Raw genomic sequence first — 22,655 nt, 5'->3', positions numbered from 1 at the left:
GAGGCTTCAGAGAGATCCCCAGCCACTTCCACCATGTGAAGCTGCAACGAGAAGTCTGCACCCTGGAAGTGGGCCCTCATCTGATCATGTGGGCACCCTGATCTTGGACTTCCAGCCTCCAGAACTGTGAGAAATAAATTTCTGTGGCGTATAAGCCACCAGGCTGTGATATTTTGTTATAGCAGCCCAAACGGACTGAGACATGTAGATACATGAAATCAGGATGAAAAGGAAGGACGGAAGGGAGGGAGCGGGGGAAGGAGGGAGTGGAGAGGGAGGGAGACCAACTCAGGAAGTGCGGTTAAGGCAGGCGGTGTCATTAAGTGCAAGAGCAATAGCAGGCCTGCAGGCCTGCGAGAAGGCGCCCTCTCTCTGACAAAGCACTTCCCACTTCTTGTTCAAGAGGGGGCTCTTCTGCAGCCCCCTCCCAACACCTTCAGGGACAGGTCCTTACTGACTTGTGGATGTGAACCCAGAAAGGCAAACTCATTTCAATATTATTCAGAGCAAAATAAAATTAGGGAAACAAATCTGCTGGAAAAAAACACACAACACCGACAACCACCAGAAACCAAAGAGGCTCCCAGTGCATTTCAAGGCTCAGGAGAAATGGAATTTAATTACCTAAGCGTCCCGATTTTGCGCCGGGCACACTTGAGAGGTGACTGTTTTTCATGCTGTGTCACGCAGCCCAGGGGCACTTGGAGCAGAGACAACATACGTGTTCCTAAGGCCAACGCTTCAATCACGGGGACCTCTTTGATTTACTCCCCTTGGTGGGTGGCAGGTTAATAAAAATTCAGTCAACTTGGTAAATCGTCCATCCTGGTTCTCCTGACGGGGCGGAGCCGGCGCAGAAACCCCGGCCTACATCCTGGTGCAGGTGGCACCTCTCCCAGAAGGAGAGGGGACCTCCCCGGGCCTGTCTCATCGTCCCAGTGCCTCCACAGGCTCCTGGCTGCTGTCAGTCCTGTGTGGCCAGCTGGGGACAGCTTCTGACCAGTCCACTGCTCGGCCGTGGGCACAGTCCCCTGGTCCCAGCCAGGCCTCTCTGGTTATCAGACGACAGGAGCCACTGAGCCTGCTCATCACACAGGTCAGGAACCCCATCGCTCCGGCCCAAGTGAGCCCGCACACATCCGTGCCCCTCCACTGTCAGCAGACCCCATAGCCCCTGAGTCTGTTCCTCTCCCATTGCACAAAGTGACAATTGACAGAAAATTATATTGCTAGGCCCTTATTGAATATAATTACCCCACAGGAACCATCCTGAACCCATTACCCAGAGTGGAACTCAGCTGTGATTCCGCGGGACTCTCGACCTTCAGGAAGATGCCCAGTCAATAGTCGAAGGTGATTCTTTAAAAGGCCCTCAGGATGGAAAAAAGAATGTCTAAATAGCACATTCTTCTTTCTGGTGTGTCTTACCTACTTTAATAAACAGTATTTCATAAATAGCTTTTATCTGCTTATTATCATTATTAGGTACTTAAACTATTATTTCATCCTTACTATAATCTTAGGAGGTGCATAGTAGCATGTTTCACTTATAGATGAAGATGCTGAGGCTCAGGGAGATTACACGACGGGCTGCAGGTACCACAGCTTGTGGATGCCGGAAGGAGACTGAAGCCCCAGCCTGTGATTGGAAGCTGACACCAGAGGGCCTGCCCCTCCTCCTGGGGACAGGTGCAGAGGTCTGCCAAGCTTCCCTGGTGTGAGGGGACAAGGTGCAGGGCTCCACGTGCAAACCCAGCCTGTAATCCACGGGGGCCCCCAAATCCTCTGTCCCTCTGGCCTGAGACGAAGGGGTCCTCAACCTTTGCAGAGGCTCACCCTGGGCGAGGAGTGATCTGGGGGAGGGAGTCCTCCAGCCTGAGCTTCCAGAGACCCCTGGTATCAGCTAACACGTGGGGGACAGGCTGGGGGCTGCGTGGCGCTGGGGACCATCCTAGGTGCTTTCTGAGCTTCCACGCCCTGCATCCTCATAACGACCCTGTGAGCTAGGTGCTGTCATTATCATATTTTATAGATGGGCAAACTGAGGCAGCAGAAAGGCAAGGATCTTGCCCAGGGCCACACAGTGATGAGACATGCAGCTGGGATTTGACTCTCCTCCCCGGTGCCCCACTCCACAGTCAGCCCTACTGTCTAACATGGCGGTTGGCAAAATGAAGGTTTCCCCTGGTGTCTGCTCAGCCTGCCATGACAAAGCACCACAGCCTGAGGGGCTTAAAGAATAGGAATCTATTTCCTCAAACTTCTAGAGGCTGGGAGTCCGAGATCCAGGTATGGGCAGGGTTGGTTTCTGCTGAGGTCTCTGTCCTTGCCTTGTACGTGGCTGCCTTCTTTGCCGTGTGCTCACATGGTCTTTCCTGGTGCACATGCATCCCTGGTGTTGCTGGGTGTCCAACTTTCCTCTTCTAGGAAGGCCCCCGTCGGATGGGATCAGGGCCCACCCTCACGGCCTCATTTTAACTCAACCACCTCTTGAAAGGCCTTATCCCCACTACGGTCACATTCTGAGGCCCTGGGGGTCAGGGCTTCAAAATGTGAATCTGAGGGGACACAATTCAGCCCAGCACACCTAGGAATTGGGGAGCAGCCAGGACTGGGGAAAGAAACAAGGGGGAAAAATTGAAAGAGCATGGGATTGCTTTTTATTTTTCCAGAAGCCAGAGTAGCTTTCTTTTTTCCTAAAGAAGAGGAGGACGGGAAAATAGCAGTCATGTGAGGGGAGAAGGGCAAGGCTGGAGACCCCAAGACGGGTGGTGCTGAGGACAAGCTGGCTGCCACACTGAAGCAAAGGGCACCTGCTCGGAAAAGCAGGGAAGAGGTTTGGGAGGAACGGGTCCTTCCGGGCTGAGAGGTGGGGCCCCCCGCTGGCTGGTCTTAGCACACCACCGCCCGGACCCCCATGCTGTTGGGAGACCCGTGGGCACACTCTTGCCATCCTGTTGGTGAGTCATATTTGGGTCTTCTGTCTCCACAGGCTCTGCAGGTCGAGGGCCTGGCCTGTGGGGCGTTCAGGTAATTCCAGCTTCTCATCATTTGTGCGGGGGATGCCAGCAAGTGACAGCCCCAGGCTGTTGAGTGGGGTCTGTTCCTCAGGCTCCAGGTAGGCCTGATGTTTAACAAACGAGCTATTTATGAAGGAAGTGAACCTGGGCCCTCCTGGCAGAGGGAACTCCCGCCCCGACAGCAGCGAGCTACAAGCACACAAGCCCTCCTGTGTCTGCACGGTGCCCGCGAAGGGGAAAAACCGAACCCAGCAACAAACAAACAGATTATAGATCTTAAAAACTAACACAGAGATCATTTGCTCAGAAGCCGATTTTTCCCCGGGCCCAGGACGCTGGGGATGCCCGGCAACCCGTGGCCCTTTGATCCCAGCCGCCGCAGCACTGCTGACGGATCAGCGAGAGAGTACCACGCTTCTCCACGCCCAACGGAAGCAAAACACACGCAGAGATCGAGAAATCGATGTCCAACCTTGGAGCCTTCTTAGGAGACCATCGTTCTCCCCAGAAAGGGAAATCAAAGGCAGAGCGGGAGTGCTGAGCCCTCAGCAAGACCTGGGCCTTGAGGCAGGTGGGTGGGTTTGGCCACCAACTTCTCTCACCCTTCAAATACCAAGGAACCTCAGGAGCCACGGGGAGGGGAGATAAAGGCCTCCCCAAACCCAGGATGCAATCTGTGTGTGTGTGCATGCATATTGATTGTGTGTGCGTGTACATGTGACTTGTCTCCATGTGTGCGTGCATGCATGTGATTTGTGGGTGTGCCTGTGTGACTTGTGTGCATGCATGTGCCATTGTGCTTGCGTGTATGTGTGATTATGCATGCATGTGTGGCTGTGTGTGCATGCATGTGTGGTTGTGTGTGCACGTATATGTGGTTGTGTGTGTGGGTGGGTGGGTGAGTGGTGTGGGCCATAGGGGGTCATGTTAGTGAGTCCCCAGATTCGTAGCTCCCCCAGAGACCAGAGGGCAGGGCTTTTGGCCTGTGTGTGCGGCCTAACCACGGGTGCCCCGGGGTTTGAGCTCCAGGACCGAGTAGACACTATCTCAGGCCAGGTCTCTGAGAGCAGAGCCTGCAAAGGGGGTTCTCGTGCAAGTGAATTATGAAGACAGTGGTCTCAGGAGAGATGTGTAAGGCCCCGAGGGCACTGGGACAGGAGACAGGGAATGTGGGCAAAGACAGTTCAGGGGGTTCTGGCCTCAGCCCGAGCCCATGGGGAGCTCTGTAGTGTGAATTGCACCACAGACACCTTCTACCCCCCGGGGACAAGGGGCTTGGGCCATTGCACCCCTCATCAGTGGGTCACTGACCCTGGACTGCCCTGGAAGGGGAGCTAGGGAACAGCAAGCATCCAGAAAGGGTGAAGTGTGGGTCCTTCCTATGACACACTAGCAGCAGCCGGGTGCAGGCCTGATGGAGGAGACCCAGGTTGGGCAACAGCATCTGTGAGATGCTGGAGGGGCACGTCCCCACTACAGGGGGGCAACCTGCTGTGTGCACGGGCTGCAGCATCTGCTCCCTGGGCAGTGAGAGGGGAACTGCTGCAGCGCATTCCCATGTCCCCATGTCCCCATGGGGCCCTGCAGGGTGGGCATGCTCTGAGGTCAGCAAGGAAGCAGCAGGAGAATGACGGGGCGAGTATTTGCCCTCTGGGGGTCAGGCTCTGCCAGCGCCAGCCCCCTCCTTCTAGAAGGGTTCCCCAGCCCAGACTCGCCCTTAGGGCAGCACGTAATCACAGAGTTAAATCCAGACCTCAGCCTCACTGCACGCCGACCCACCTCCTGAGGCTGTGCGCCGACGCTGGCTGTGGGTCTCATGGATGAGAAACCGGGGAGAGAGGTGAGTGGCTGTGCTGTGGACACTGCTTTAGGAGCATTTCTTTTCACACAGGGACAGAGTAGCTGTAGTTTGTAGGGGCTTCGTGTCTGCCGGCCTCTCAGACCCAGAGGACCCTCCCGCGGTTGGGCTCCAGGGACCAGGCACGTCCAGGCTCCGTGTAGGGCATGGCCCCGAAGTCCAGCACTAGAGGCGCAGTACCCTCCCGCGTCTCCACCTCTGGGAGGAACCACTGGGGCAAGCCAGCCTCGCACGTCAGCGATCCTGTCTGTCTCTGCCGGCCTCCTTACAACGATTATCCCTATTATTTATTGTTACTTGCCCTGTGCTGACAGCGTGGTTGGCACCCTACGAGACATAAAGAAGAAAACGTCCCAGCCCTCGGGGCTTACAGTCAAGCCAGACAGACAAGCAGCTTGGGCAGCAAACACTTGCTGAGACCCGGGTGGACCCCATGGTCTTCTTTCCACAAGCTCCATGAGGGAAGAGAGAGGAACCCGAACCACTCCTCCGGCCCAGGGCTCAGAAATCACACCCTTCACTTGGTCCCCACCCTTGCCTCCCACACACCCATCCCTCTCTCCTCTCCATCTCAGGGGGCTTCTCCAGGACTCTGAGCAATAGTGAGGGGGCAAACTTTATACCCTCCAAGGACAGGTGGGGAGGTGGACCGCAGGAGGTGAGAGTATGCAGAAACCAGCTACAAGCCGGTGGACAATTTGGACAGGATGATCCTCCACCCAGGACAGAACAAGAGAACTAAGTCACAGGAGGAGGGGACTCCAGCCAGAGCCAGCAGAGGACTTCCCATGGGCTGGGGATCACACAGAAGAGGCTGTGGACCCTTCACCCACTACTCACAGCAAAGGAAGGAACGCGTCTTGACTTCGTTTTCCCGAGGCGGAACGGTGATAAAGTAGACAGTGGTCACTGGGCCTGGAAACAGACGTGAACATACAATACGTGGATCATTGATACCGCAGCGATTGATAAAATGATAATCTATATTTCCAGACACTGTGGCCACCCTGTCCTACCCACTTCGCAGGCTTGTCAGAAGGATTAAATCACGCAACGACTCACGCCAGTCCTCCCCGAGTGTCAGACGCTGCTGTGAGAGCTTTACGACCGTTGGCTCATCTGATTCTCACCAGAAGCCCAAGAGGCAGGGGTTATATTGTCCTAAGGGACGGATGAGGAAATTGAAGCATGAAGATGTTGAGTAACTCAGCCAAGATGACACAGCTCGTAAGCGGAGGACGCAGAACTTGAGTGGAGGAGGTGAGGTGTGAGGGCATATCCTACTGAACATTGTGTTGAGACCGAAGGCGACCACCTCCTGAAGCCCCCGATCAATGCCCCGCACACGTGACCTGCGGGTGGTGGCTGTCATAGAACCCCAGGACAGATGGGTTTGGGATTATGCGATCAGGGGACCTCTTGGCACTTGGGGTCTCTGCCCCACGTAACATCATCAAAGACAGAGCTAAATCTCGCACAGCTGATCTGGGAGCAAGTGTCTCTGGTAGGACCGCCATGCCTGTGAGCCGACATTCAGTCCTCTGTGTGTGTGTGTGTGTGTGTAGTTTTGAATCTATTGTTTTTCCCACAACCAGGAGTCAGATAAAACTCGAATCAACCAGAGTGTGCGTGATCATCCCCCAGCTGTTCCGGAGATGCGATCGGGCCCCAGCCCAGGCGAGGAGACAGACTCGCTGTCGCGGGACCGAGAGTCGCCTTGTACTCACGGCCCTTTGCATCCCCCGGTTTCACAAAGTACAAAAATAGGAGGCAAGCTCGAGACAGCTCAGATGCCTGGCTCAGGCAATCGCTGCCAAGACGGAGAAGGGGAGGGAGGAGAGGCGGGACACGAGAAAAAGGAGAAAGAAAGGAAAATCCGCCACCTAAGGTCAACACAGTGAGAATAACATGAAAACGCTGCCAACGGAGCGGAAGCAAGATGCTTCGAGGTTGGAAATGTGACAATGGAATTGTTGTTGCCTCTGAGCTCGTGTCACCACCATAGTCTCGCAGAGACCGGGATGCTGGACAGAGGGCCTGCTGAGGGAGTCCGGCTGGGCAAAGGATCTCAAACGGGGGTGCCAGGGTCCTCCTAAGGAGGGGTGGGCTACTGGCCATGGTGACCTCATGACCGCAAAGGCTGCTGACACACCGGGCCTCTTCAATTCTTGAAGGCAGATGGCGTAAAGCTTTGATGGATGGCGTTGACGGGGTGGCATGCAAATATATGCAAACGAGCCCTCAGAGAGCCCTGTGCTTTTCCTTATTTGTTTATTTAGTTGAGACGGAGGAAATATATGCTTATTGTAAACAAATCAGAAAAGACAGACATGCTCAAACAAGGAAATCGAAATCCTGTGTCAGCCCACCACCCAGAAAAAAACAAAAATTTGCTAACATTTTGGTGTGTATTCTTCCAGACAATTTTCTGCCCATACTTCTAAAGTTGAGGGGTTTTTTTTCCTAACCAGAATGGGTTCTTACTTTACATGCTGTTTCGCAACCTGCTTTTTTGCATTGAAAATATATCATAAATGTGCTCATGGCACTATAATTTATTTAACAAACTCCCTATTGTTGGAAATACAGATTGTATTCAGCTTTCTCAGCCAAGGTTGAAAGACCCTGTGACTCAGTTGTAGGAGGCAGGCTGAGCATTACAGGGTTTGGGGGACACTGCTCTTTAGGAAATCATCTGTGAGGCAGGGGTGGGGGTGCACAGAAGAAGCTCAGACCGTAGGGCTGGGAAGTAGAATTATTTTTATTCTCTTGGGGGCTAGGGAAAAAAGTGCTGCCTGAAAATCAGGTCTGAGGACCAGAAGCAAGTGACCCAGAGCCTTTTAGCCAGCCTTGTAAATAACTCTAGGAGTCCCAGCCAGCTGGAGGAAGGGTAGGCAGCTTCCCAGGGACAAGGAGAAAGAGAAGCATCCTAATAATTCACCCATCTCCTCTCTTAGCATCAAGAATTTGGCAGCCCCAGCACGTCCAGCCCGACATCAGCTCTTGGAAGGAAGGACAAATGGAAGCAGAGATCACCCCAGTCTGATGGGTAGACACACTTAAGGGACAAAGAACATGCCCCCAGCAACATGAAACTAGAATGTTCCATGCACACTGTGTGTCTAAGTTGAAATGGTAAGAGGGTCGTCCACTTAACTCTAGTTGCACACCTGCTGTGTCTGTGCCAGGCCCCTCTGCATACAGCATCACCTTTACTCCTCAGAACACAGCTATGAGGAAGCCGCCCTTCTGTGGATGGGGACCCTGAGGACCAGAGAGAGGGAACGACTTGCCCAGGGTCACACAGGTCACTGAGGCCAGAGCTCAGCTGTGAATTCAGCTCCTCTGAGACCCCAGAGAGACCCCATATGGAGGAATCTTCCATCTTCAAAGGGTGGGATGCTGGAGAGGCCGCGGGGAGAGGGCAACTTTGGAGACCTGCTTTGCAAAAAGGAAGGGGCGGAGAAGGTGAGAGAAAGGGCCGGGTGTTCGGAGAGGGAAGAGGAAGCAGGTGGAGGGAAGGCAGCCGTGGGGCTGACGGCCGAGGAAGGTGTGAGGACTGAGCGAAGAGCATGCACTCCCGAGCTTGGACTGAGCAAAGGGGGAGGCCGTCCCAGGAGCCTCAAAGGGCAGGTCAGGGTGGGATTAGAAGTGGTACGTGGGAGGGAGCCGCGGTGCCCGCCCTCTTGGGGGGACTCAGGCCTCAGCACTCAGAGCAAAGAGGGAGCCGTTTTCCGGAGCCTGGCTCCTCGCGGCCCCCCCCCCCCCCCCCCCCCCCCCACTCCCAATTACAGCTTAGGACCCGAAGTGAAAGCCACTTTGGGTAAGATTTATTAGGCTTCCCCCTCTGCAGTTGTGGTTCATTTCTTTTGCTCCATATTTGCCAGTGGCTCCGGCCCGGCATTAATGGTCTATTTGGGGTCCATGATCCTCCCGCATCCTCTCTGAGGCTGGAGGGGGCATCCGGACTTTTTATTTGCCCATGTGGCTTGCTTATTAATTACATGGAGTGGGCAGGGCCATGGCTCTGGGCAAAGCAGAGGGCTGCAGCAAATATTTATCATTATTCTTCATATTTTCACTACTAATAATCCTGGCAAATGAGAAACCGTAATCCAGAGGATTGGGGGTGTTAATTGAAAAATAACACCCAGAAAAGATACGACATGGATGCAGCCACCAAGGGGGAGAGGGATGCAAGCTGGCCCCCGCCCGCAGCCGGGTGGGATGTGCCAGGCCCTTCTTGCTCAGCAGAGAGGGCTGAGCTGTGCCCTGGGAGCCCAAGAGAACATCACAGGTTTTTTTCTTTTTAATTCTGGGAAATAGGAAATGGGTCTGGGGATATTTCTAGGCTGCAGTGGACTCCCTAAGGAGAGTGAAGAGTGGGCGAGGCAAAGTTGTGGGAAGGTCAGAAGGAGGCATAGAGACTCTCTTTGAAGTCAGCTTCTTCATCATCCACCCCACCCCCGAGATGAGAAGGCTAAAGGGAAAAAAAGTCCATGCGCAGTGTCGGTGAGGACGTGGGACCGTGCCCTCCATCATGCTCATTGCACCGGGAGAAGAAACTGGTGCACATTTTCTGGAAAGCAGTTTGAAAATAAGAATCAAAAAATCTAGAAAGTGTGCATTCCCTTTGACCCAGCAATTCTGCTTCTCAAAATGCATCCTAATGAAATTAGAGCTAAGGACAAAGGTAGGTGCGTCAACAGGGACTCAGGGACAGAAGTCTCTCAGTCCTCCCCACTTACAGAGAACAGCCTGGAGCTGAGCCATCCAATGGGCTGGCCACTAGGCACATGGGCTATTGACATTTAAGTTAGTTAGCCGTACCCAGCCCCTCAGTCCTACTAGCCACATTTCAGCTGCTCAATTGCCATGTGTGATGAGTGGCTGCCATGTCGGACGACGCAAGCACAGACACTTCCATCATTTCAGAAAGATTTATTGGACAGCACTGGCCTGGAGGTCTGCCTCCAATCCCGCTCTCCACTCAGCAACCCAGAAGGACATTTTTGAAAATGTAAACGTTGTCACGTCATTGCCCTACTGAAAACCCTTCACATTGCCCAAATGGGGTCCAGACTCTTCTCATGGGCTCCTCTCTGGCCTTATGTTGCACCAATCTCTGCCTTGTCAGAATTTAGCAACACTGACCTCCAACAGGTCCGGAACACCAAATGCTTTCTAACCCCAGGGCCTTTGCACTGGCCATTCCCTGAACCTAGAACCCTTTTCCCTCCCTTCTCAGGCTTGGCAGAGAGAGGTGGGTGCCAATCTGGAAAACAGGCCCAGGAGCAACCCTATAGTTAGCCAGACCCTGGCAGGGCCTCAAATGCCCATCCACCATTCGCTCAATACGTTCCCACTAGAAATCGGGCCTCCTTAGGGTGATCTTGGCCTTTATTCAACAAGGAGGAGGTTCAGGCACTGAACCAGCTTCTGGTAGTTTGAGGACAGTGAGTGTAATGAGAGAGAAGATTCCAGAACTGTGGCTCACCCCACCACCAACACGTGCAGGCTGATTCTCTGCCTTGTAGCGAACACATGAGCTGACAAGCTTGGCTTCCAGGGTCACTTCGGCCAGGTTTCCACGATCAGCATTCCGGGCACTGCCAATGGACGTTAGTTAAGATTTTATCAGCCTCTCTGGGCTTCGGGCTCCCTGGCTCTGGAACAAGCTGTGCTCTCCTCTTCTGAGCTCCCGGCACTCGGCTCCCGCCCTGAACATCACTAATCACCCCCGGGGCTGGCTCCCCGATCAAAGGCGAGCCCCTTAAGGACGGAGCCCTGACCTGTTCCACTTTACATCCGCAGGCCCAGCAAGGGGTGTAGTATCTAGTGGGTGCTCAATAAATGCTTGTTAAATGAAGGCCTTCAGATTCAGCTTTACAAAGCAGGTTGTTACATTCAGCCTTGCCGATCAGAAGCGGACGATCTTGAGGAAAGCTAGGAGAGGTTTACAGCTGGATTGAGCTACGTCTGGTTAAGGGGTTCCTAAGGATCTTAATGGGCATGGCTATTTTAAATTCACTAATTCATCTGATTTTAACATGCTCTAGCAACGTCGGCTCATCATCACCATCATTGTTTTTTGAGCCTTCCGTGATCACAGCGGGCCCTGTTCACCTCGTGTCTCACCGTCATTGACTGTTTGTGTACAAATTTCCAGGGTCCTTTAAAGACACCCAGGATTGACACTACCGGATATTAATAGCCATTGGACTACCCTGTAACTAATGCTATTATTCAAATTCCAGTGTCTGGAACACCATCGAAAAGTCACTCTGGGGGAGAAATGAAGACAATGATTGTGCAGGGGACCAAGAGATAAACTACGCCAGTCTCCAGGAGGTCTCTCTCCTGTCTCTTTTCCTCTTCATTTCTCTGCTCACGATTAGAGCAGACACCTCACCGACACTGGGGCTGTGAGCATCCTTGCTAGTTGATCTCTTTGCCCTCAGTTCTCCTGCTGAAAACCCTCCCACACAGCACAGCCAGAGTCACTCTCCCACGTCCCGGCTCCAGTCTGGTCTCAAATCCTCTCGTCAACCTACCTTCCACCCCCTGCACCTCCAACCAAATCCTGTGTCCAGGCAAACTCTCCATCTAGGTGTCAGCCCCATGCTGGGCACTGGACACAATAAATACACGGACTAGTGCAGTCCCCTGGAGTAGACCACATGTAGATAAAGACTAGAACACGTGGAGACAAGAGCCAACAGGGGTGGATGCACCGTGCAGAAGCTTCCTGTCCTTCCAGTGAGGTAGCTTAGCAGCTCCCCACTTAGCACAGAGCCTCCATGTAATGTACCTCATTGGACCTTAGCTGCAGCCTCTATGCCTTGCAGAATTGGGCAACCTTGGCCTGAAACTTCCATTTCCCTATTCCTGTCAGTCAAAAAGCCCAGCCCGAGATTGCTGAGGATCACGGGGCTTCCTTCCACATGCTTCTCTCTGTGTCTGGGCTCCTGCCCCTCCTGAGCAGCCTCGGTCCAGTTCCCATCAGGTCAGACATGGAAATCACCAAGACATACCACCTGCGCCAAGCATCTTGGGAGCAGAGGAGGCTGTGAGGTTTTGGGGAGGGCTGGGGGAGGGTCACGTCCTGCCTCAGGCTCCGCGCTCTGGTCCTCCCGTTGGCTTGTCAGCTCCCATCCCCTCTCTCTCTTCTTTCTTCTTTCCTGAGCTGCAGCCTCTTCCTTCCTAGGTCTCAGCAAATCCATTCTGCCCACACCCAGAGCCCCGGGGCCTCCCCTTTAACCCTCCAGCAGCTCCAATCAGGATATTCCTCCAGAGAGAAGCACGTCACTTCCTAAGAGGATTCCAATGCAACGCATATACAGAGGGTTTGGTTTTTATTTTGTAACTATTATTATCCCCATTTTACAGAGAAAGAAGAAACTGGCTCTCGAAGACAATAAGCAACGTGCCCAAGGTCATGCAGCTCGAAAGCAGTCTTCCCTAGCTGCAGCCTGGCTTTGCCCACTTGCTCCTTTTCCCCCCTCCCACTCACTCCCCAACTGTCCAACCTGGCTTCAGCCCTCCCACTAAGGTCAATTGTGACTCTTGGTGTGACAGCCCATGGAGATTTCTCAGCCCTCAGCACGCTTGTCTTTTCAGCGACATTTGACCCTGTTGATGATGAAACCCTCTGCAAATTCCCACCTCACTCCTCTCTCAGTGAATTCCAGTGCATCCTTCACATCTCTACTCAAGTGTCCCTTCCTCAGGGAAGCCCTCCCTGACTTCCCCACATAGGTCAAGTTCGTCGCATGCGCTCCCCCGTGCATTCCATGCACAGCAGTATCCCGCACGTGGTAGGCACTCAATAAATATCTGTTAAATGAGTAGAATGAATGACTGAATCTGTTTCCTTCTTTCAGAGCCTTACATTTACACATTTACCAACACATTTCCCCCACTATCCCAGAGAACAGGCTGCATGCCTGGTTTTCCCGCTACTGTATCTCCAGGCTGCAGCCAGGCCTGGTGCATGGAGGAACTCCATCAATGTGTGGCATGGATGAAGACCCGGGCTCCACACGCAGGAGGCCAGCTCCAAAGCCTCTGTACTCAGCTACTACTGGTTGACTGAGTGACTGTAAGTGACCCTAACGGTCCATATTAAAGCAGTCTTTGGAAATTTTAATGTGCATGAGAATCACCTGGAGATCTCGTTAAAATATAGATTCTGATCAGTAGGTCTGGAGAGGGGCCTGAGACTCTGCATTTTTAACAAGCTCCCCGGAGATGCTGATGATGCAGGTGTGTGGGCCCCACTTTGAGCAAGAGGGGCCAGGGCAGGGTGCTAGTCTGTAAGCAGAGGATCCTAGGCCTCCCGAGAATTGTGGCGGGGGGGTGGGTAGGGAGCAGGGCGGCAGGCTATGAATCCATGCGGTGTCAAACATTGCCTGAAATCAGAATCAATTACACGTCTCTTAGATGTATGGATCAGTATTCCTCATGCTGGTGAGGATGACAAAAATACATTCATTTAAAAGCATTTCTGAATTCATAGTAACTTTTCATTGTTAACACATCTTCTCATCTGATAGAAGCTAAACATATGGGGGATGGTGGAAAGGAGAGCTAGGATCTTTCAACAATAAAAAAAGGGTCTTTAAGATCTGTCTGGAAGGTTCTTGGCCTTGTGTCCTGCTCTCTTTAGGCTCTGGTTGGCAGGAAGCAGCTATTACAAAAAAGAGCATCTGGTAGGACTGGAGAGGAAGACAGAGGCAGACAGACAGACAGACAGAGGGCGGCACGGGCACAGGGGCAGCGGGTGGAGAGAGAGGCTGGAAGAGCAGCTTCTCCCAGAGCAGGGCAAAGGATGCTGTCACTTGAAGATGCTCTCTGGGTTGGCATGGCAACAGTTATCATTCACGTAAGTAGCTAACCCATATTTAATTAACAAAACAAAAACAAGGGGGTGGGAGCGAGAGGGAGAGCAATAGACACTCCTCGCCTAGCATAGCAAAGGCTAATGGCCCTCTGCCTGGGCAGTGACGCTGGTGAAAAACAAGACACTTGAGTGTGAGAGCTCTTCTCAGGAAGCCTATCCCTCCCGTGGCAGCAGAGCTTCCTCTGGAAGAGCAAGGCCAGGCGGGGCCCTGGGCAGCACCACACCAGGCAGTGCAGGGGCTCAGTAAACACATCTCTGCGGTAACAAGAGCAGCAGCAGTGGCCATGGCAGTGATGATGATGAGCATTCCCCAGTGCCGGACACTCTGCCCCGCTCTTCCCGTGTATCACTTTACTCAATCCAGACAGGGACGCTGAGCTTAGTGCTAGTAGCATGCCCATTTTATAGATGAGAAAACTGAGGCTTGGAGAGGTTAAATGACTTGTCCAAGGTCACATGGCTAGTAAGTCTTTGTAAAAGTGTGTCCATCACCCAAAATTAGAACGTCTCCATCACCCCAGAAAGTTTCCTCATGCCCTTTTCCAGTTGTTTCTACTTTTTGGTTATTAATACAAATGCTTATCCAAGGTCACATGGCTAGTAAGCAGCTGTGGTGGTCTTTACATTAGTCACCTTTCTGTAGTCCCTTCAACTTGAATCTAGGTTGGCCTTTGGGACATTCTTTAACGGATACAGTACCATCAATGCAATGTGGCAGCATCCAGCCTCAGTTTAAAAAACCCTGCAGCTCCTGCTTTGTACTCTTGGGAGAGCTGAGCCGCCGTGTAAAAAGTCCAGCCATCCCGCTGGAGAGACCACCCGGAGGAGGAGAGGCTCTGAGAGCTCATGGAAAGAGAGAGGACGGCCCAGCCAAGCCAGTGTCCCCGCTGAGCCCGGACTCCAACTGACCTACCCCTGAAGGCCCCCAGCAAGAAGAGGCGTCCATCTGAACCCAGTCCAGATGGCAAAATCATGAGCTAATAAAATAGTGGTTTCCTTTGAGTCCCTAAATTTGGGGGGTGTTCGTCACACAGCAATAGATAACTAACTCCAGTAGGTGCCTCTGAGTGGTCTGTAAGACCTGCCCTGCCCTCTGCATGACCTCACTACCAGCTACATTCCTCACTCCTTCTCTCAATGTGTACAGATCCCCAGCCCACAAAGAATCTCTCATCTCTCTACTTTGTTGCAATACACATTTCTGTAAACCATGACTTTAGCTCCAAAAGTATCATGAATTTGCTCCTCTTTCCCTCCAGCCCCTACCCTAGCCCGGCCCCTGCCGTTTCTTGCCTGGGTGATCATAGCGACCTCCTAGCGGGTGCCACCACCCATCTCTTCCTCTCAAATCTGTTCTCCATGCGCATCTGGTTGTGTCATCCCCTTTGTTTCTTCTTACCTGACCTACAAGGTCCAGCACGATCGAGTCCCACCCAGCCTGCACCCCGACCCCATCTGCTGCCCGCCAAACACACTGGGCTCCTCTCGCTTTCCCATCTCAAGGGCTTCCTGAGCATGGTTCCCTCTGCCTAGAATGCTCTCCTCCCCTTCTGCCGAGACTCATGTCTACTCATTCTTCAGGGCTTAGGTGTTTTGGGGGGAGAGGCAAGGAATATTTACATACAGTAAGATGCACAGATCTTCAGTGCATAGTTTAATGAGTTTTGACAAATACATACTCCCATGTAACCATCACCCAAATTGCGACATGCAGAACATTTCCATGAACCGTCACCCAAATTAGAACATATGGAACATTTCCATCACCACAGAAATGCCCCTCATGCCCTTTTCCAGTGGTCTCTGCTTCTTGGTTATTAATACAACAGCTATGAACATTTGCATATAAAGCCTTTTTATGGATACATATTTTCATTTCTCTTGCATAAGTACCTAGGAGCCAAATTGATCAGTTGGAGAGTAGGTATGTACTTGTTTGCTGAAGCACTTTTCCAAGTGGTTTTACCATTTTACATTCCCACAGTCAACGAGTGAGAGCTCCTGTTCCTCCCATATCTTTGTCAGCACTTGGTATTGTCGGTCTTTTTCATTTATTCATTCCAATGAGTGTTCCGTTTGATTGCTTTCTGGTTTCAATTTGAATTTCCCTGTTGACTAGTGATATTGAGCACCTCTTCATTTGCTTCAATAGGCCATTCAAATATGCCCTGGTGTGAAGTGTCTGCTCAAGTCTTTTACCCATTTTAAATTGCGTTGTTTGCCTTTTTGTGATTGACTTGTAGGTCTCAGTTTTCACGCTGTTCTCAGAGAAGTTCTCTCTGAGAGCATCATTCTCCCCCAGTTGCCCCCCTGACACACACTCACACGCACACATGTGTAGATAGATCCCTCTGCTATAAGTTCTCACAGGCCCGCGTGCTAGGCCCGCGGCTAGCTTTTGCACAATTGATATATACTATTGCGTGGTTAGGTGTTAGTTTTCCTGCAGACTCTGCTTCACAAGGGTCTGGACCACGTCTGCCCTGTTAACTGCTGAATCTGCAGTTCTGAGCACAGTCCTAGGCACAAAGGAGGCCCTCAATGACTTTTTTCATTCAACAAATATTTATTGAGTGCCTACTATGTGGGCAAGCAATTTCCTAGGTGCTGGAGTACCACAGTGAACAAGACAGATGAACTCCTTGCTCTCACGGGGGTGCTGTTCTGGGATGGGAAGCCGGATTAAGAGAGAGCCAGTCAACAAATAAACCTGTGGACATATGGTGTGCCAAGTGGTGGTAAGTGCCATGAACTAAAGAATAAAACTGAAGAAGGAGACTATGGAGTGATGTTGCTTAAGATGATCAGGGAAAACCTCTCTGATAAGGTAACAGTTGAGCAGATATGTGAGGATGACTGGGGCAGAGTGCGCATAACGGATGCGTAGCAAGAAGGTGTATATGGGAGGAGTGGGGTGCGGGGTGGGGAGGCAGGCAGACATACAGGGTGTGGGGGAGACATCACAAAGGGTTGTGCTTCTTAAAACCTTTTCACTACAATCTACTGGAAAAAACAAACCCTCATGTGCATGTACACACGCACGCAAGTACACACTCAAATAGAAAGTTTCGTGAAATAGTGCTTTTCTTTATTATACATACTATGCTCTCTAGTATTTTTTTCCGTATTCTTCTGTTCCATTTTGTTCTATTTCGTGTATTAAAAATGCTGATCATGACCCATTCAATTGATTTCATGACCTATTAATAGATTTCTCTGTATATGGAGAAGATTTTGGATTTTACTCTGAGATGAGAAGCTGCTGGAGGGTTTTGAACAGAGGAGCGATTGACCTAACCTAACCTAATTTTTCATTTAAATTTCATTTTGTTCCGTTTTTATAAAATTGTAAACAGGCACAAAAGTGGAGAGAATACAATAATGTACCCCATGTGTGCTTTCCTCTGGCTTTAACAGTTCGCAGCATTTGCCATCTTGCTTTCTGCTATCTCCATCCCCTTGTTTGCTGAAGCATTTTAAAGCAAACCTCACACATCAGATCATTTTGCCCTTATACACATCCCCATGTATTTCTAACACATAACAATAATACCATTTTCATACCCAGTGGAAAGACAGCAGTTGTTTAATACTTTCTATTACCCACTTCATGATCAATTTTTCTTGATTGTTTCAAAAATGGGTTTTTACAGCTGATTGGTTTGAATCGGGTTCCAAACAAGGTCCATATATTGCATTTGGTTGGGATATTTCTTAAGTTTCTCTCCTCCTTCCCCTCCCTTCCTCTCCCTCCCCTCCCTTGTCCCTCCCCTCTCGCTCTGATATTGAGGTTTAAGCCACCTAAGATGAAACGAACAATTTGATGGGGTTGACAATTGTACACACCTATGCAACCACCACCCTAATGAACAGAATGAACATTTTGTCACCTCGGAAATTTCCTTTATGTCTCTTACCAATTAATCCATGCCACCCTTATCCAAGGCAATCATTTTTCCAATTTCTATCACCAGAGATTTGCTTTGCCTGTCCTTGAAGGTGATATAAATGGAAGCACACAATGTGTTGTGTCCGGCCTCATTGGTTCAAATATTGTCTGTGAGATTTATCCCTGTTGTTGTGTGTATCAGGAGTTCATTTCTTCTTACGACTGAGTTATACCCCATAGTGGGGATATACCATAATTTGATTATCCATTCTCCTGTTGATAGAGATTTGTTTTCAGTTTGGGGCTACTGAAAACACAGTGCTTTGGCCAATCTTGTTTGTACAAGTCTTTTTGTATTTCTACGTTTTCGTATTTCTTGAGTAAAACTTTGTTATTGTTTTTAAGACTGTCTTGACCCTTCTGGATTGTTTCTATTTTCATGTGAATTTTAGAAACAGCTTGTCAATTTCTATTAAGAAGGCCGTTGGGATCTTGATTGGGTTTGTATTGACTGTAGAGATCAATATGGGGAGAACGGTCATCTTAAAAATGTTGACTCTTATAAATCCATACGTAGGGCATAGCTCTTCATTTAATTAAATCTTCTTTAATTTCTCTAAGAAATGGTTTGAGTTTTTAGTGTAGAGATCTTGTACATCTTTTATTAAACTTATTGCTAGGCATTTAATTTTTTTCCCATACCATTTTAAGTGATATTGTTTTTTAAATTGTATTTTCCAATTGTTCACTGCTAGCACACAGAATACAATTGAATTTTGTGTATTAACCTTGTATCCTGCAATTTTGCTGAATTCACTTATTAATTCTAGGAATTGTAACACAAATTCATTAGAATTTCTAATGTTTGCAATCATGTAATCTGTGAGTCAAAATAATTTTTTATTTCCAATTTTTATAGCTTTCATTTCTTTTCTTGCCTTATTACACTGGCCAGGTACAAGACTGAAGAGAAGTGGTGAGAATGGACATTCTTGCCTTCCTTCCAATCTGAGGGGAAAAGCTTTCCGATGTCACCATTAAGTAGGATTTACTTTTAGGTTATAGGTGGTTATAGATATAACCATATAACCTCTATAGATAGGTTATAGATCATAAAGTCCCCTTATTAAATTGAAAAAGTTTGCTGTTTTCTGCTTTTAGTATAGTGAGATTTTCTTTTTATAAATAGGGGTTATATTTTGTCAAATGCTTTCCCTGCATCTATTAAGATGACCAAGTGTTTCTTCTTCTTTATTCTGTTATATGGTCAATTACATTTATTGATGTTCAGATGTTAAATCAGTCTTGCATTCTTGGGACAAACCTATTTGGTCATTGATTTCTTACCCTTTTTAAACAATGCTGGATTGAATTTGGTAATATTTTCTAGAGATTGTTGCACCTAAATTCTTGAAGGATATCGATCTATAATTGTCTTTTCTTGAAGAAGCTTTTTCAGATTTTGGTCTCAGGGCTGCTAACCTCATGAAACGAGTCGGGAAGTGTTCTCTCATTATCTAGATCCTGTAAGATTGGCATTATTTCTCCTTTAAAAGTTTGAGAGAATTCACTAGTGAAACTCTCTGGAGCTGATGTTTTCTTTGTGAGAAGGCTTATTTTTTTAACTCAGTTTCTACAATTGATGTAAGGCTATTCATATTTCCTATGTCTTCATGTAACAGATTGTGTTTTTCAAGAAACTTGTCCATTTCACTCAAGTTGTCAAATTTATTGGCATACAATTTATAACATTGCTTTAAGAATACTTTAACAATAGTGACGAGGCCTCTTTAATTCCTGATACTGACAATTTGTCTTCTGTCTCTTCTTTTCCTTCAACAGTCCTGCTGGGTTACATCAATTTTATTAATCTTTCAAAGGACAACTTTTTGCTTGTTGGCCACCTTTATGGATCTAATCTATCATTTTTCCTTGTTCTGTATTATGGATTTCTGCTTTTATCTTTAATATTTCCATCCTTCTAGTTTAGGGTTTAATTTGCTTTTTTCTAGCTTCTTAAAGTGGATTTTTAAATCCTTCTTCTTTTCTATGGTGAACATTTAAAGCTATAACTTTCTCTTAGAGTACTGCATTAGCTTCATTTCACAACTTTTGGTATATTGTATTTTACATTCAATTTACAGTATTTTCTAATTACTTTTGTGGATTTATTTTTTTGACCAGTGGATTATTTAGAAGTATCTTGCTTAATTTCTAAGTATTTGCAGATTTTTAGAATCTCATTATTAATTTCTAATTTAATTATATGATGCTTAAAGAATATACTCTGGGAGATTTCATTTTTTTAACCTTTTGGACTTTTTTTGATCCAGCACATGGTCAGTCTTGGTGAATATTCACGTACATTTGAAAAGCACATGTGTGGGCCGGCCCCATGGTTGAGTGGTTAAGTTTGCATGCTCCGCTTCAGTGGCCCAGGGTTGGCTGGTTTAGATCCTTGGTGTGGACCCAGCACTGCTCATCAAGCCATGCCGTGGCGGCATCCCACATAGAGGAACTAGAATGACCTGCAGCTAGGATGGGTAACTATGTACTAGGGCTTTGGGGAGAAAAAGAAAAAAAAGAAACGAGGAAGATTGGCAACAGACGCTAGGTCAGGGACAATCTTCCTCAGCAGAAAAAAAAGGAGAGAGCTGCAAAAGTAAAAAAAAAAAAAGAAAAAAGCATGTGCATTCTACAGTTGAGTGTAGCTGTGGTCTAGAAATATCAACCATACCTTGATTTTAAGTATCATTCAACTATAAATTGTTTGGTAGTATTGTTCCAACCTTGTATGTCTGTATTGATGTTTTGCCTGTTTGTTACATCAACTAAGGATCAAGTGGCATTAATATCTTCAACGACAATTGTGTGCTTATCTATTCTCTCTTTAGTTCTGTTGATTTTTGTTTTATGTATTTTTAAGTTCTGTTATTAGGTACATACAAAGGTAAGGCTGATATGTCCACTTGACAAATTCATCCTTTTATCAACATGAAATGTAACGTGATGAAATGCTGATACTCCTCATCTTGAAGTCTGCTTTGTCTGATAATCTCTAAACACTCCAACTTTCTTACACTGGGTGTTTGTGTTGGGATATCTTTTACTACTTTCAACTTGTCCATGACTTTATATTAAATTGTATTTCTTTTTTTTTTAAACGAAATTTTTTTCCTAGATTGGCACCTGAGCTAACATCTGTTGCCAATCTTTTTTTCTTCTTCTTCTCCCCAAAGCCCCCCCGGTACCTAGTTGTATATTCTAGCTGTGGGTCCCTCTGGTTGTGCTATGTGGGATGCCACCTCAGCATGGCTTGATGAGTGGTGCCACACCTGTGCCCAGGATCCAAACCCGCGAACCCTGGGCTGCCAAAGCAGAGCGCGTGAGCTTAGCCACTCAGCTACGGGGCTGGCCCCTGTAATATTCTTGACTAAATCTCTTCAAATATTTCTTCGGTTGCATTTTGTCTCCTTCCCTTCTGAAGCTCTGCTCATACATCCACCAGATCATATTGATATTGTCCCACAAGTCTCAGATGATCTGTTCCGTTTGTTATTGTAGTTTTCTCTTTCTCTTCATCAGATGATTTCTATCGACCTGTATTCAAGTTCACTGATTCTTTCTTCTGGTATGTCCAGTCTGATATCAAGCCCACTGAGTAAATTTTTTATTTCTGATTCAGTAGTTTTCAGTTTTAGAATAACCGTTTAGTTTTTTTCTATAGTTTGATGTTGAAATTCACCACCTGTTCACATGTCATTCACCTCTTGCACTGAATCCATTAAAATATTTAAAATTGTTATTTTAAAGTCTTTGTTTGCTCATTGCAACATCTGGAATATCTCTGGTTCTGCTTCAATGACTTTTTTCCCTCTTGACCACAGGTCACATTTTCTTGCTTCATCAAGTGTTTTGTAATTTTTAATTATGTTTCAGACATTGTGTATAAAAGAACAGTAGAGACTAAAGTACATAATAATTGCTGGCTAAAATGGGAGGCTGAGTCAACTTAATCTGTGGTTGAGTTGAGTTGAATCTGAGCTCCATTGTGTCTTCAGTTATGGCTGGTCCACCGTTGGCTTCTGATGTGTTGAGGGTTGGATCAGGGCTCTCCCTGCAGCTTAGGGTCTCAACACTGGCAAGTCTCCTGAGCCACAGATGATGTCTCTGTTTCAGAGGTCCTCTGGGGAGTTTTGAGTCCACTGGGGAGTTTTTTACCCTCCAGCTTCACTTCTGGATTTCTTCCTTGGATGGTCTCTCTCCACCCTGGTTTCCTGCCCGTATCCTTTGGTTGGATGTTGCCTTGCACTTGGTGAAGGCCTTGTACACATTGAGGGCATCTCTCAGCTCTCCTGACCTGCCTTCAACCACCTCTATACTCTTGGGAAAGAATTGGAAGATGTGACTGGACTCCACAGGATGCAATCTGTTGTGACAGCCTCCACACGCCAATTAAAAGTTATTAAAGCTTGGCTTTTTTTATTTTACCCCCATCTGTGGTGGGTTTAGTCTTCCTCCTGCCATGCCCACAATCATGGGTCTCTTCTATCCTAATAAGGACTGGTAAATTTCTGGAGTTTGTGACCTCAGCTCTCTGATGGATTTTTAAAGATGTGATTACGTAGTTTATCCAGCTTGCTCTCATTTTTAAGATAGAAGGGTAGAGTGGGGGTTCTTTTGCAACTTTTTGCATCCTAACTGACAGCAAAACTCCATTCTAACTAGAAACAGATGCCCTGATAAATGACTATTAAATGAATGAAATTTCCTTCTGCCTGGGCAGCTCCTGTGCTCCTTGTCTATCTGGAAGATGCTCACTCAGCCTTCACATCTTCCCCCTTGAAGTCTTTTCCAGCTTCCCTGGTAGCCTTGGGCACTTCTTTCTCTAATCTCCTCTGTTCTTTGATCTTGTCTACATTAATGCTGTTTTTCTTCCCATATCATAATTGTTTGCCTGTCTGTCTTCTCTGCTGAACTTTGAGT

Source organism: Equus quagga, chromosome 11 (genome assembly GCF_021613505.1).
Source record: "Equus quagga isolate Etosha38 chromosome 11, UCLA_HA_Equagga_1.0, whole genome shotgun sequence".
In the NCBI taxonomy this organism is placed as follows: domain Eukaryota; kingdom Metazoa; phylum Chordata; class Mammalia; order Perissodactyla; family Equidae; genus Equus; species Equus quagga.
This window is presented reverse-complemented; position numbering follows the sequence as displayed.